Source organism: Myotis lucifugus, unplaced genomic scaffold, assembly GCF_000147115.1.
Source record: "Myotis lucifugus unplaced genomic scaffold, Myoluc2.0 scaffold_142, whole genome shotgun sequence".
Taxonomy (NCBI): Eukaryota; Metazoa; Chordata; class Mammalia; order Chiroptera; family Vespertilionidae; genus Myotis; species Myotis lucifugus.
In genome coordinates this window covers 3,360,325-3,374,388 of record NW_005871190.1, presented here as the reverse complement: position 1 = coordinate 3,374,388, position 14,064 = coordinate 3,360,325, and positions in this window count along the sequence as shown.

Sequence of the window (14,064 nt, the reverse complement as noted above, 5' to 3'; positions counted from 1 at the left end):
GAACCCAAAACCTAGGTGTGTGCCCTGACCAAGAATTGAACCCAAAACCTTTTGTTGTACTGGACAATGCTCCAAACAACTGAACAACCCGGCCAAGGTTATCTTAGGCTTTTTACAATTTAAACACTTCATACATAATTTGACAATTGTATATTAGTGTTTTAACATTCTTAAGGTTCACAGTGATTCACTATGACCAGGAATCATTGCTGAAGGTGGAGGACCACATGGGCAATAACTGAAAACTATGGTAATGATTAGCTGGATCAGTGTTCCTACATGTTTTGAGTTTTATTTTTAATACACATTGGATGGATTTGTCCAAATCACAAACACAGCATTATTTTTATATTAATAATAATTATTTTCATACATAGAATAAATTAAGACATTATTTAAGGAATTAAATATGTGGTTTTGATAAAAATAAAGTGTAATCCCTTTGTTTTATGAATAGATCCACAGTTTCATTTGCAATTTTTTTTCTGCAATGGCATAATGTTTTGAAGAAATTAATTTTCTTTCAGATTTGTATTATACATTTCTGATACAAGAATATTTGAATTTTCCTTTTATTTTTAAAAATCTCTAGTATGTTTATAGGCAAATTAATGATTTTATTATAGTCACATATTCAGAATACTAGAGGCCCGGTGAATGAAATTCATGCACTGGGAGGGTGTCCCTCAGCCCAGCCTGCAACCTCTCACAATCCAGGACTGCTGGTTCCCAACCGCTTGCCTGCCTGCCTGCCTGCCTGATTGCCCCTAACCGCTTCTGTCTACCAGCCTGATCACCCCTAACTGCTCCCCTGCCAGCCTGATCGATGTCTAACTGCTCCCCTACTGGCCCGGTCACCCCTAACTGCCCTCCCCTGCCAGCCCGGTCACCCCTAACTGTACTCCCCTGCTGACCTGATCACCCACAACTGCCCTCCCCTGCAGGCCATCTTGTGTCCACATGGGGGCGGCCAACTTGTGTGTTGGAGTGATGGTCAATTTGCATATTACCTCTTTATTATATAAGATAATAATATGTTTTAATATAAATGTAGGAAAATTACTTGATAATTATAATGACATAAACTTAAATTTTGGTTTATCTACTTTTTTATTCTTGTGTTTCAGTCTTTTAGTTCAAGTAACTTTCATATATGCACACACAAACATGCAAATACGTACATACATATACTTCTTGTATATGTGTTGTCAAAATACATTCAATATCTATCCTATATAATAAAAGCCCAGCGACCAAAATGGCGGAATGAGCAGAATGACCAGAGACCAGAACAACCGCAGTCCCTCACTCTGGCCCGCCCCGCCCTCCAGCAGGAACCCCCACCCCTATAAGGGGCATGGCTGACCTGCAAACCACCTGTGGCCCCACGCCCCAATTGGCCCTGCCCCCTAGTGGGGACCCTCACCCTGATTTATAGCCCCCCTCAGGGAAGGCTAGCAGGCCCCCACCCATGCACCAGGCCTCTATCATACATAATAATCCTATATAATAAAAGGGTAATATGCAAATTGACCCTAACAGCGGAATGACCAGAATGACTGCCCGGCCAATCACTATGAGGCACACTGACCACCTCTTGGTCCCTTTCCCCAGCCGGCAGGCTCCAATTGCATGATGGTGAATGGATAACTGGGGGTAGGTGGTGGGGGACACTGGTGGTGCCAGGCCAAGGCTCCCGCCCCACCAGTCACCCCACACACAGAGGGCAATCCACGGCAGGGACGGGGATGGAGAATGGGCAGAATGGCCGACCTCTCATTTTTTCCCACCAGCCGGCAGGCTCCAATTGCCTGATGGCAAATGGGAAACCAAGGGTGAGTGGCGACAGGTGGTAGGGCCATCTGCGGGAAGCCAGGGAAAATGGTCCTGATCACAGGCCAGGCCTAGGGACCTTATTCATGCACAAATTTCATGCGCCGGGCCTCTAGTATACATACATTGTGCAAACACACACATTTACTTTTATTTTTTACTAGAGGCCCGGTGCACAAAAATTTGTTCACTCGGGGGGGGGGGGGGGCCCTCAGCCCGGCCTATGGGCTCTTGCAGTCTGGGACCCCTCAGAGGATGTCCACCTGCTAGCTTAGGGCCGCTCCCTGGGGGATCTGGGCCAAGGTGGGAGGCAGACATCCCTCTGGGAACCCGGGAGCCCTCGGGGGATGTCCACTTGCCAGCGAGGAGGAGGGCTAAGCTGCAGGCGAAAATCCTTAGGGCTGCTGAAAAGGCAGGAGAAGGTCCCACCACCACCACTGTACTAACAGCTGTCAGCCTGGGTTGGGGGTGGGGAGAGCTCCCCCTGTGGGAGGGCACTGGACACCACGGGGAAACTCCTGCATTGAACGGCTGCCCCCTGGGGGGCAGGGGGTGTCAAAAGGACCAGTCATTCCCAGGCATTCTGCTGTTAGGGTCAATTTGCATATTGCCCTTTTATTATATAGAATAGAGGCCTGGTGCACGGGTGGGGGCCAGCTGGTTTTCCCTGAAGGTGTCCTGGATCAGGGTGGGGTTCTGCTGGGGTGCCTGGCCAGCCTTGGTGAGGGGCTGATGGCTGTTTTCTGGCTGCCCAAACACCCTTCAGGGTGGGGGTCCCCACTGGGGTGCCTGGCCACTTGGGTGAGGGGCTGATGGCTATTTTCAGACTGACCAAGCCCCCTGGCGACTGAAGCTCCCAGCCTTTCCTTTTTTTTTTTTTTTTTATTCGCTCCAGCTCCGTAGCAATGGAGACTGGAAGCAGGTATCTGGGTTTTATTTCCCTTCTATAGTCTTACATCGCAGGGGCAAGCAAGCCTCCTGCTCACTCCAGCTCCGTGGACACGGCCTGCTGAAAGCAGGTATCTGGGGTTTATTTACCTTCTATAATTGAAACTTTGTTGCTTTTGAGTGGAGCTCAGAGCCAGCGGCAGGCTGGCTTCCTTCATCACTGGAGCAAGCAAGCCTCCTGCTCGCTCCAGCTCCGTGGCTGCCGGCCGCCATCTTTGCTGGCAGTTAATTTGCATATCTCACTGATTAGCCAATGGGAGGCATAGCGAAGGTATGGTCAATTACCATGTTTGTCTATTATTAGGTAAGATGATATAAAATGTATGTTTATTTTGAGTCAAAGGATCAAAAATGGGTAAACAATATCAGAACAATTCAATTTTTCCCCTGGCTACTGAAGAATGAAGATGGAGAATCATGATTAGTTTGACATTTTTCCTTTCTCTTTTATAAAAACAACCTTAATAGAAAAATCAGAAGCTTACAAGATAACTTTCAAAGTTGGAGGCAGCAACAAAACTGATTTTTGCAGTGTAAACATCATTTTCTGAGAATCCTGAAATTGTCACAAACTCACTATGTGACATAGGGTATTTATGAAATCTGGACTTTAGATTCTTTATTTCTTTAGCCAAAGCATTGAAAAAGAGCAGTGGCATTCAATATATTTTTTAAACTTCAACACACTGTAACAAATAAATTTAAGAATAAAAGACTAGCTGACAAATACCAACCTCCTTTTAGAAAACATTTACAAAAAATGTGTGAAATGTTAAAACTTCCTGCTTGAAAGAACTGGCAAACGTATAGTGAACAAATATTGGTCAAAATTGAGATATGAGCAGAAATCCAGCTATTAATTTAACTTGGAGACATTTTTGCCTTTGGAGAATTGCTGATCATGAAGCAATAGATTTTGACTGTGCCACACTTTTGAGAGCCTGGAGGGACTAGTGGGACACACATTAAAATCCAGGAAAGTCCATTAAGAACTCCCATCACTTTAGAATGGAATCCTAAAAAAACATATCCTAGGAATAAGGGGTACTGAAAATCAAAACAAACACACACACAAAAATACTTAAATTGAGTAGAGTCCCTTCAGGAGTCATCAGGGTGACCCATAAAAGTTTGACTTCTGACAAGGAGATTGTCTTGTCTTTCAGAAGCAAATGAGAATCTTTTCTAGAGGAAGATAACATTATACCAAACCTCAAATTATTTCTATAATTTCTTACAATGTAACATCTGTTTTATAATCATTGAATCCAGATATTAGAATTATCAGACAATTAACTTCAAAATAATTATACTTTTTATTTAATGAAGTAAAAATATATGATAGATAGTTGGAAACCATAAAATATAATAATAATTTGAAAACACAGTACAGAAATTTTAGAAATTAATATATTAACTAAAATTAAGACATTCATATGATGAACAGTAAATAGATAACAAAACTAAAGTTAAATGACCAAAGAATAACTTAAAACCTATTATATGTTTTAATATGAAAATGGAGTCCTCAGTAACTTATGGTAAAAGAAGAAAGCACAATTGAAATTTGAAATTATTTTAAACTGATTGCTAATGGATATATAACATCTGAACATTTTATATAAAGGTAAAAAGAGCAAAGAGTAATACTTGTAACCTTAAATGCATACATTAGAAAAATTTAAAACCAATTCAAAGAACTAAACATATATAAACATATATATATAAAGTAGTAAGATATAAAGCAATCTAATATTTTAAAAATTTACGAAAACTACATTTGACTCTTGAAAAAGACTGAGACAGATGAAACATGAGAAGAAAATAATAATCAATGTTTAGAATTAAAAGGGTTTTATTACTCTAGATTCCCCTGCATACATAAATGATATATTAAAAGAATATTTACATAAAACTAATGGCACTATCTTTGAAGATTTTTAAAAAATTGATAGATTCCTAGGGAAAACTATAACTAGCACAAATTGTATACAGAAAATATAAATATCGTCTACATCTTATTATTAATATTATTAAACATATAGAAAAAACTTAGTAAACACTCATATAACTACCACCTAGATTCTATTAATATTATACTCCGTACTATTCTTATTTTACTATATATCGAAACATTCCTCTAACTAGACATCAATCCATTTTATTTTTTATGCATTTGAAAGTAAATTCTAGACATCAATGCAATTGCCCTTAATTAGTGTGCATGCAATTAACTAGAGTTCTATTTTTATATACATTTTTCTATTGAGGTAAAAGTTTTATATACTAAATTATACAAATTTTAATTAACATTTAGGGAGTTTTGACAAATGTATACACAGGTGTAACCCTAAACCCTAGCAACATATAGAACCTTACCAAATGTCCCTTTCCATTCAACCGTGGCTCCCTCCTAAGATAAACACTCTATTGAATTTCTACTATAATTTAATTTTGCCTATTTTAGAAATTCATATAAGAGAAATAATAGAAGATGTACTTTTTAATGCAAGACTCAGGCTCCTTTTACTTAGGACAATGACTTTGAGATTTATGCAAGTTGTGTGTATAAATAGTTAATTTCTTTACCTGCTGAATAGTATTTCAGTGTATAAATATATAGCAGTTTCTTTATTCTTTTATTGATAGATACCTAATCTACTTTCAGTTTCTGACTATTATAAATAAAGCTGTCCTAAGTATCCTTAGGAAGTTATTTCTAAAATGTATTCAGAAATAAAAATGATAAAATATAGTCAAGACACTTTTTAAGAAAAACAGGTTTGAGAATTTGTATTACAGGTTTTCAAAGCCAAGGATAGACAAGTAGACCAAAGAAAGTTAAGAGACAGCTGGAAACAATCACACACACACACACACACACACACACACACACACACAACCTTAACTTATGACAAGAGTGGCACTATTAATACTCATAGAAAATTAAAACATATCTGCTATCAGCAGTAGTGTGTAATTTGTGCCACCAGTATTACCCAGGGTAAATTTATTGATGTTACTGATGTGCTCAAGCATCGGTTGTATGTTTCTCTATAAAGTCCAGAATTGGAGGTTTTGGTATAGAAAGTTCACTTTCTCTTAAAGTAGTTATTATATAAAGAAGCATTACTTTTAAATAGATGATCACTGGAGCTCTATGACTTTAAGACCAGGATCCAATCAAGAGTCTATTAGAGTCTAATAACCTAAAAAATAGAGAACAATATGTTACTTGTTCTCAATATAGATTGTGTCCTCTGCTCAATTAAAACATCATTTCAGATCGGTGTTAGGAAAACCAATTAAAATTTTTCTCCCATAAATCTATTTAAAAAGGAGAGAAAACACAGCCTGAAAAACTAATGATTGCTACCTTGTAAGGGTGATATACTTTTAAGCACATATATTTTCCAATTAACACTTGCCAGGAGGAACAAGGGGCTTCTCATAAGTAAACTAAACCTAACTCATGTTTTGATGCAATGGCACATATTATTGTGCATTCGTTATTTTCAGTCCAATTTGCATTTGATTAAACATTTTAATTTTGATTTCCAGTTCATAAGGACTGAAAAGAAGATGTACCTAAATGATATATTGAGTGTCAAGGGAAATAGAAATTATTTTACCTTGAAAGTCAATCTTACTAGAATGTGTTGCTGTTTTGTTGGTAAAAAGGGAAAGTAGAAGGTTAAAAAATAAGAATTGTACTTACAAAGTGTAAGAGAAATGATAACGAAAGTATTTACATGGAACATAAAACTAACATTTAATTTGTTTCCTCACTTCTGTCATCCACTTCCTGTGTAGGAACATCTGAGAATGTTTTGTATCAGAATATTATATCAGGCCACTATATCAGAATAGGCAAACTTAAGGGCAGCCCCTGTAAAAGTGTCAATCATGGTTTCCTAATCTATTCCTAGGTGGGAAGAGGCAGAGTCAATTGTTTTGTGTTACCCTGGGGTGAGTTAAATGAAAGGCTTCATATTGAAAGCGTTAGACAAAAGTTGGAAAGACAGAAGACTTTTGAAGACTATTAGATCAATCTACTTAAATGGGAACGCACCCAATAATTACTTCTGGAATATAAGAAGGTGATGCTTCTACTGAGATTGGCCACTTACCACTTGGAGCTGCTGACTGGCAAAATCTGCAGATAAATCCAGATTTTTTAAAGGGGTAAGGGAGACATATGATGAAGTGAATGCCCATTAGCTTAAAGTAGATATATAAGTTATTTGGTTTCATAGAGATGCTAGTCTTCCACTCAAAAGACTGCTTGGTGAGATCTCCTCAGCTGCTTTCACATGTCCTGTTACAGAGACAGCATTAGATGCCCTTTAGGGTGAGGGAGAGTGAGTGAGACATCAGAGCTTAAGCTCCTGAACTTGACCTACTTATAGCTGAGATCTAATGGGAACACGAGCAGAGAAAGCCCTCTAAGAACTACAAGGCCAGCTGTGGCTCCCCTATTACCAACGTGTGTGCCCACAATCTGTCCCTATGGTTTTCCTTGTTTCCTCTGGGTGATGGGCCAGGAAGGGGGAGGATAAAGGAGAGAAGGGAAAGAGCCCTTCAAAAATGGCACAAACTCAGGGGGCTTCTTATCATGACTGCAATGTTAGTTTTTGAATTTGATGACATAGTTATTTAAAAGGTACTGAGACTTAGACTAGAAGAAGGGGAAAAAACGCTTTAAATTAAAATTAACTTTCTCACTGTTATTGCCAAAAGGAATGAGTACTCCTAAAGAAAATGTATTAGTGTATTAAAAATATTAATATTTGTGCACATCTGACTTGGAGATACCTGATTTATATCATTTATTAAAATAAGCTATAGGAAGATAAGAAACCATAGGTGTTGCCTCAACTTTGGGTCTCTTATGACCCACCTGAGTTGCTCGGGCCTTAGCAATCTACTAATCTGTCGATATAAATTTTTTTTGACAGTAAGCATTTGTATTCTTCCAATCAGGTGAACGAATCTTTAGATAAGAGCTTAGGTGTAATAAATGAGTCAGGTTCATTCTCCTGCTATGGGAGAATACAGAGTGCTTTCAAGTTTCTGAATGAGTGTTATGACAAAATTTAGGAGGCATGAAGAAAATGGTTTCAGGTGTGAAGAAGTAGAGGAAGAGAGGTGTTTCAGGACTAAGGAAGGATCTACCCCATAACTTTTATACATTGAGCATCCCTATACTTTGGTAGGGATTTTTAAAAAATAAATGATAATAACTGTAAGCCGTGAGAAATAGTCAGTAAAATAATGATATTCCCCACCTGACTACCTTGGAAAAGTTTTTTGAAACTCAGGCTGCTGGTATGATTAATATGTAACTGTAGGAAAAAAGTATAACTCTCTTGAACAGCAAGCACAATGTCATCACTTACCTCTGCTAAAATTAGAAAATCTTTACAAGTCTATTGGCAATGGTGGTCCACAAATGTCAGCATCATGCTTTGTTTTTTAACTTTATCAATAATATCAATACTAAGCTACTTGGTTTTAGTTACTCTGAGGAATCCAAATATGCACTACATTCTCCAGGGTTTCAGGCCTTAAAAAGAAGCTATCAGCTCTAAATAAGGAAAAAACTGAAAGGTCAAAAGAGGCTTTAGAAGAGGTTATAACTGAAGAATTTATAACTGAGAAAAAAAATAAATGTGTGAGTTTGGGATGTGTGTTAAGTTTCAACAAATTATAATTATTTTAACATGTAAGATTTCAGTCTTATTTTTCTGATTATACTGACACACATGTATTTATGATTGATGGCTGGTCAGAATATCAAGAAGATTCTGTTATTTCCTGTAGATATAAGTTCTGAGTTACTTTATGTAATCACAACTGCTCTTTCCACCCTGAGTACTAAAAAGTATGTAGTTTTATAAAGTTTTAGTGAGATGTTAATAGATATTCCATGATAAAAGGGAATATCTCTTTGCCTTTTCTGATCTAGTGTCATGGTATAATTGATAAATTTGAGAAAAGTCAGTTTAAATGTTAAATAATTATGTATTTTAGAATTTCTCAAAAAAGTTACTGAGAATTGCAACAAAATATTAGAGATACTCAGCTTAGGTGGTAATGAGGATGATCAAGAAATACAATGATTGAACAGGTGGGAACTTGTGCTTTCTAAGAACATAAAGTCACTAATATTGTGGCCCAAGTAGTAGAGAAGGCGAGGCTGAAGAGATGGCTAGAAATCCAATTGTGTGGGGCTTTGTAGGCTGTGTAAGGGGTTTTGTGGCTATTCAAAGAAAAATGGCAAGGTTTTGAAAGATTTCAAATGGAAGAGTAAATAGCCTTGGTGATAAGCAATGACTCTGGCCAACACTCCAGAATGTAGTGTTGGAAGAGAGGAAGGAGGATGCAATTCAAGAGAATGTATGGGTAGTAGAGATGAGGTGAGAATGTATGGGTAGTAGAGACGAGGTGAGAGTGTATGGGTAGTAGAGATGAGATGAGGGTGTATGGGTAGTAGAGATGAGGTAAGAGTGAATGGGTAATAGAGGTGAGGTGAGAGTGTATGGGTAGTAGAGACGAGGTGAGGGTGTATGGGTAGTAGAGCCGAGGTGAGAGTATATGGGTAGTAGAGACGAGGTGAGAGTGTATGGGAAGTAGAGATGAGGTGAGAGTGTATGAGTAGTAGAGATGAGGTGAGGGTGTATGGGTAGTAGAGATGAGGTGAGGGTGTATGGGTAGTAGAGATGAGGTGAGGGTGTATGGGTAGTAGAGACGAGGTGAGAGTATATGGGTAGTAGAGACGAGGTGAGAGTGTATGGGAAGTAGAGATGAGGTGAGAGTGTATGAGTAGTAGAGATGAGGTGAGGGTGTATGGGTAGTAGAGATGAGGTGAGGGTGTATGGGTAGTAGAGACGAGGTGAGAATGTATGGGTAGTAGAGATGAGGTGAGGGTGTATGGGTAGTAGAGATGAGGTGAGGGTGTATGGGTAGTAGAGATGAGGTGAGAATGTATGGGTAGTAGAGACGAGGTAAGAGTGTATGGGTAGTAATGAGGTGAGGGTGTATGGGTAATAGAGATGAGGTGAGGGTGTATGGGTAGTAGAGACGAGGTGAGGGTGTATGGGTAGTAGAGATGAGGTGAGAGTGTATGGGTAGTAGAGACGAGGTGAGGGTGTATGGGTAGTAGAGATGAGGTGAGAGTGTGTGGGTAGTAGAGATGAGGTGAGAAGGTATGGGTAATAGAGACGAGGTGAGGGTGTATGGGTAGTAGAGATGAGGTGAGGGTGTATGGGTAGTAGAGATGAGGTGAGGGTGTATGGGTAGTAGAGATGAGGTGAGACATCTTTGGACTAGAGTGGTGGCTATGGAAATGCAGAGACATGAATATGACCACGGAAGTTTTATTAATTATCTATGTTTTCACTTAAAAAATTATTTGGTGCTTTCTAAGGAACTAGAGCTGTTCTTGTTAGAGGAGATGTGTCAGTGAACAAGATAAATAGTGACTCTGCTCATTTAGAATGTATATTCTACTGGCTCCAGAAAGACAAAAACACACATAAACAAAAAACTAGTAAGTGATGTAGTTTTAATATAGTGATAATGACTGATAACATAAAACAAATAAAAGACTATTTGGAAAGTGAATTAGGATAAAAAATAAAACCTAAATGGACAACTAATTAACTTATTTTTTTCCTGCTGCATTTTTTACAATGTGTTTTATTGTTTACTACACTTACAGATGTCCCCATTTCCCCCCCTCCCTTTCTCTAGCTCCCCCCCCCACACTCATACCCTCTACCCTTGCCCTCTCCACTTCCCTCTGGCCGTCACCACACTGTTGTCTGTGTCCATGGATTATGCATATATGTCATTTGGCTAATCCCTTCAACTTCTTCACTCAGTCCTCCCTCCCACTTCCTTTCTTATAGCTGTAAGTCTGTCCCATGTAACCATTCCTCTGGTTCTCTTTTGTTTGTCAGTTTATTTTGTTCATTAGATTCTACATATGAGTGAGATCATATGGTATTTGCCTTTCACCAACCAGCTTATTTCACTTAGCATAATAATCTCCAGGTCCAAATTTAATAGCATATTAGAGACAATTGAAGGAAAAAAATAAACAGGAAGCTATAATCTAGAATGAAACACAAAGAGAAAAAGATATTTAAAAAATACATGTAAGAGAATTGAGAGAAAAGGAGGAAATTTATGGTGATAGAGGTCATAAAACTGGTTATCTTTGGTTAGATATTGATTATAATTGGCACAATGATGCCTCTGTAATACTGAAAAGGTTCCATCTCACGAATGTGTACAAAAATAAATTTGTGTCAAACAACATTATTATAATTTGCTCAATTTACTGTATGTAAGCTATACCTTAAAAGAGCAAAAACAAAACAAAAATAAATACATAATAGGAAGAAAAATTAAAAGTTATGTCTAACTAGAGTTTTATATGCAAAGAAAAGTGAGTATGTGAGAAGCAAAACAAAACAAAAAAAACTGAAAAATTTTCAGTGATAGACTTTTGCTTATGCTAGCTAATGTTTTTAAACATCTCTTCAATACCTCTTTAGTTCCACATAGAATGTTCATGTTATAATGTGTGGGTATAACCATAACATAGGAGACTATAATTTAGTATATTGGATCTTGAATAGTTAAATTTTTTTAGTCATTAATTTAAAACAAAGAACTCAAAAAAAAAAGAAGCACAGAAGACTTCCTAAAAATGCTGGAATTTGGAATGTAAAGGAAAAATTCTATAGCACTTACATTCATGATTTCATACCCCACCTTTTAAATGGGTTCCCTGGCCTAACATACTCTTATGTGATATTCTATATTAAAGGAGCAAACAGTTCCATAGGCTCTCATATTGTAGTGCTGACTGGCCTCCACAGTGAGAGAAGGCCAACCCATGGATGGAATATGTTACAATCTCTCTGAGAATAAACTGCTGTCACTTCACAATGGATGAGTCCCAGTGTAGTAAATGTAAACCATGCAATTGGTCAGTTTCTTTAATAAGGAATTGTGCTATATCAGGAGCTCAGCACTGTTAACAGTTGCTGGCAAGTTGTACATTTGGCCTCAGCAGCAGATGGTTCAGTTTTGCTAAACATGTTCATGGAGTTGGCCACAGGTAACTTCTGTCTCTTATCACTGCATCCATTTCATTCATGTATCCACTGTGGCAGGACTGAGTTGCCCAATGAAAAAGGAGCTTATATCAGTGGCCTAAATAATTTTGCCTTTCCTATAGAGGTTAATTCCTGGTGAACATTAGAAGGGTAACACAAAGCTCTTCACATATTATGCTTACTATATCCATGCTAACACCTCCCTCCCAGCCTACTTTGTCTCCCAATCTTTGAATTTCCTTGGCTAAAACTTATCATGGCCACCCTTAAGTAAGGCTGCAATGATACCTCTGTCCATTTCAGATACAAACCAACTAACAAAATAACCAAACACTCAAATCTATAAACTAAGCTTAATTTTCGTTGTATTCCCCCTTTGGCTAGCGATATGCGTTTCTTCCATTTAACCACAGGCAGCTGTCTAGGGAAGAGGGCTACCATAGAAGCAGTGAATGCCATATATCCTGCTTCTTCTGGTCTTGTTTATGCTTGTTTATGCCTTTACCACTTTCTCCTACAGTGGATTTTGATTAGTCTTCGTGACTCCATGACTTGGTAGGTCTGACAGGCAGGACCCAGCTCATGATGGCAGCTCCAGAATATGATCATTTAATGTTGCATGGTCACGTCTGCCATACCTAGCAGGGCCCAGAAATGTGCCAGGAGTTGTTTTTTAAAAGAATCAAATTCTCTGCTGGAGATTTCATGGACTTGCTTAATGAACTCTGGGCTTGTATCATCATGTTTTTAATATGGCTTTTCACAAACTCCACATGAAATCTCCCCCCTCCTACTGACACCATCACCTTCATAAGGTCGGCCAGATTATATGGCCCCACTAACAGGGAAGCTTGCACCAGTCCTTGGAAGTACTCCAGAGGCCCATCCTGCTTTAAGAGCCATTCAAAGTAGGAAGCTTTTTGTTATACCTGGTGTGTGGCCAGAGCATATTCTTAGGTATGAAATTTGCTGTCTTCAGAACCTGACCAAATCCAGTAGGAATTGTGCTTTCTTCTTTGTGGTAGGCAGTGCAAGGTGCAATAATTTGTCTTTTACTTTGACAATTATGTTTGGCATGTCCCGGAGCACAATGCCCTTAAAAATGTTATGGCTATGACAGACCCTTGGGCAATTACAGAATTAATATCCTGGTCTCTGGAGTGCATGTGTCTTACCAAGATCTCCAGTCTGTCCAATTATTGATCAGCCAACCCAATCAACACAATTTCATCAGCATAAGATCAATTTGATATTCTGCAAGCTATTCAGACAATTCCAGGTTATTTCATAAAACATTATGGCAAAGGGCAGGAAATAAACATAGTCCTGAAGAAAAAAAAGAAAATGTATATTGTTGTCTGTTTCACACAAATGCTAAAATATCTCATCTGCTTTTGTTTTATTTTTCTGATCATGATGGAAAAGAGTTTAATTGTCAAATCAATGGCTAGTACTATGTGTTTGAGGTTTCTTAAACTGTTGTAGCAAAAATACCACATCTAGCATATTGTCTGTGCTCAGGGGCACAACTGTTTGAACTTACAATAATCTACAGTCATTCTCGGGAGTCCATCTGGTCTCTGCAGGAATCGCACTGGTGAGTCAAATGAAGATATGACAGAGACCATTGCCCCTAATGCTTTTGGGTCCTTAAGGGTGGCATTAATTTCTGTTTACTATCTTGACTGGCTATGATTAATTGCAAAGACTTCCACTTGACTTTACCTATTATGATAGGTTGTGTTCTACCAACTAAGAACCCAATATGGGGATTGTGACAATTTCTAAGTATGTATTTAAGGACCAAGAAAATAACACCAGTTGTCTTGGCAAAATTAAGATATACATTGTAAGCCAGACTTTGATCAGGACTCTATTGCTGCCCCATCCCCATATATACCCACTCTAAAGGTGCCATGATAATGTTTCCTGGCTCTCTGGCTATCAATATTCTCTCACATCTAGTATCCACCAGTCTTCACAATGTCTGAGTAGCCCCCTTTACTCAATGCACAATCATCTGTGTAAATGGCCATATATACCTTTGGGGAATTACTGGAAGAACCATTACGTTGCATACTTGCCATCTTGTGGTAGGATCATTCCTCCTGAGTACCTGGCAACATCTTCAGCTGATGGATTTTAAGGTAAT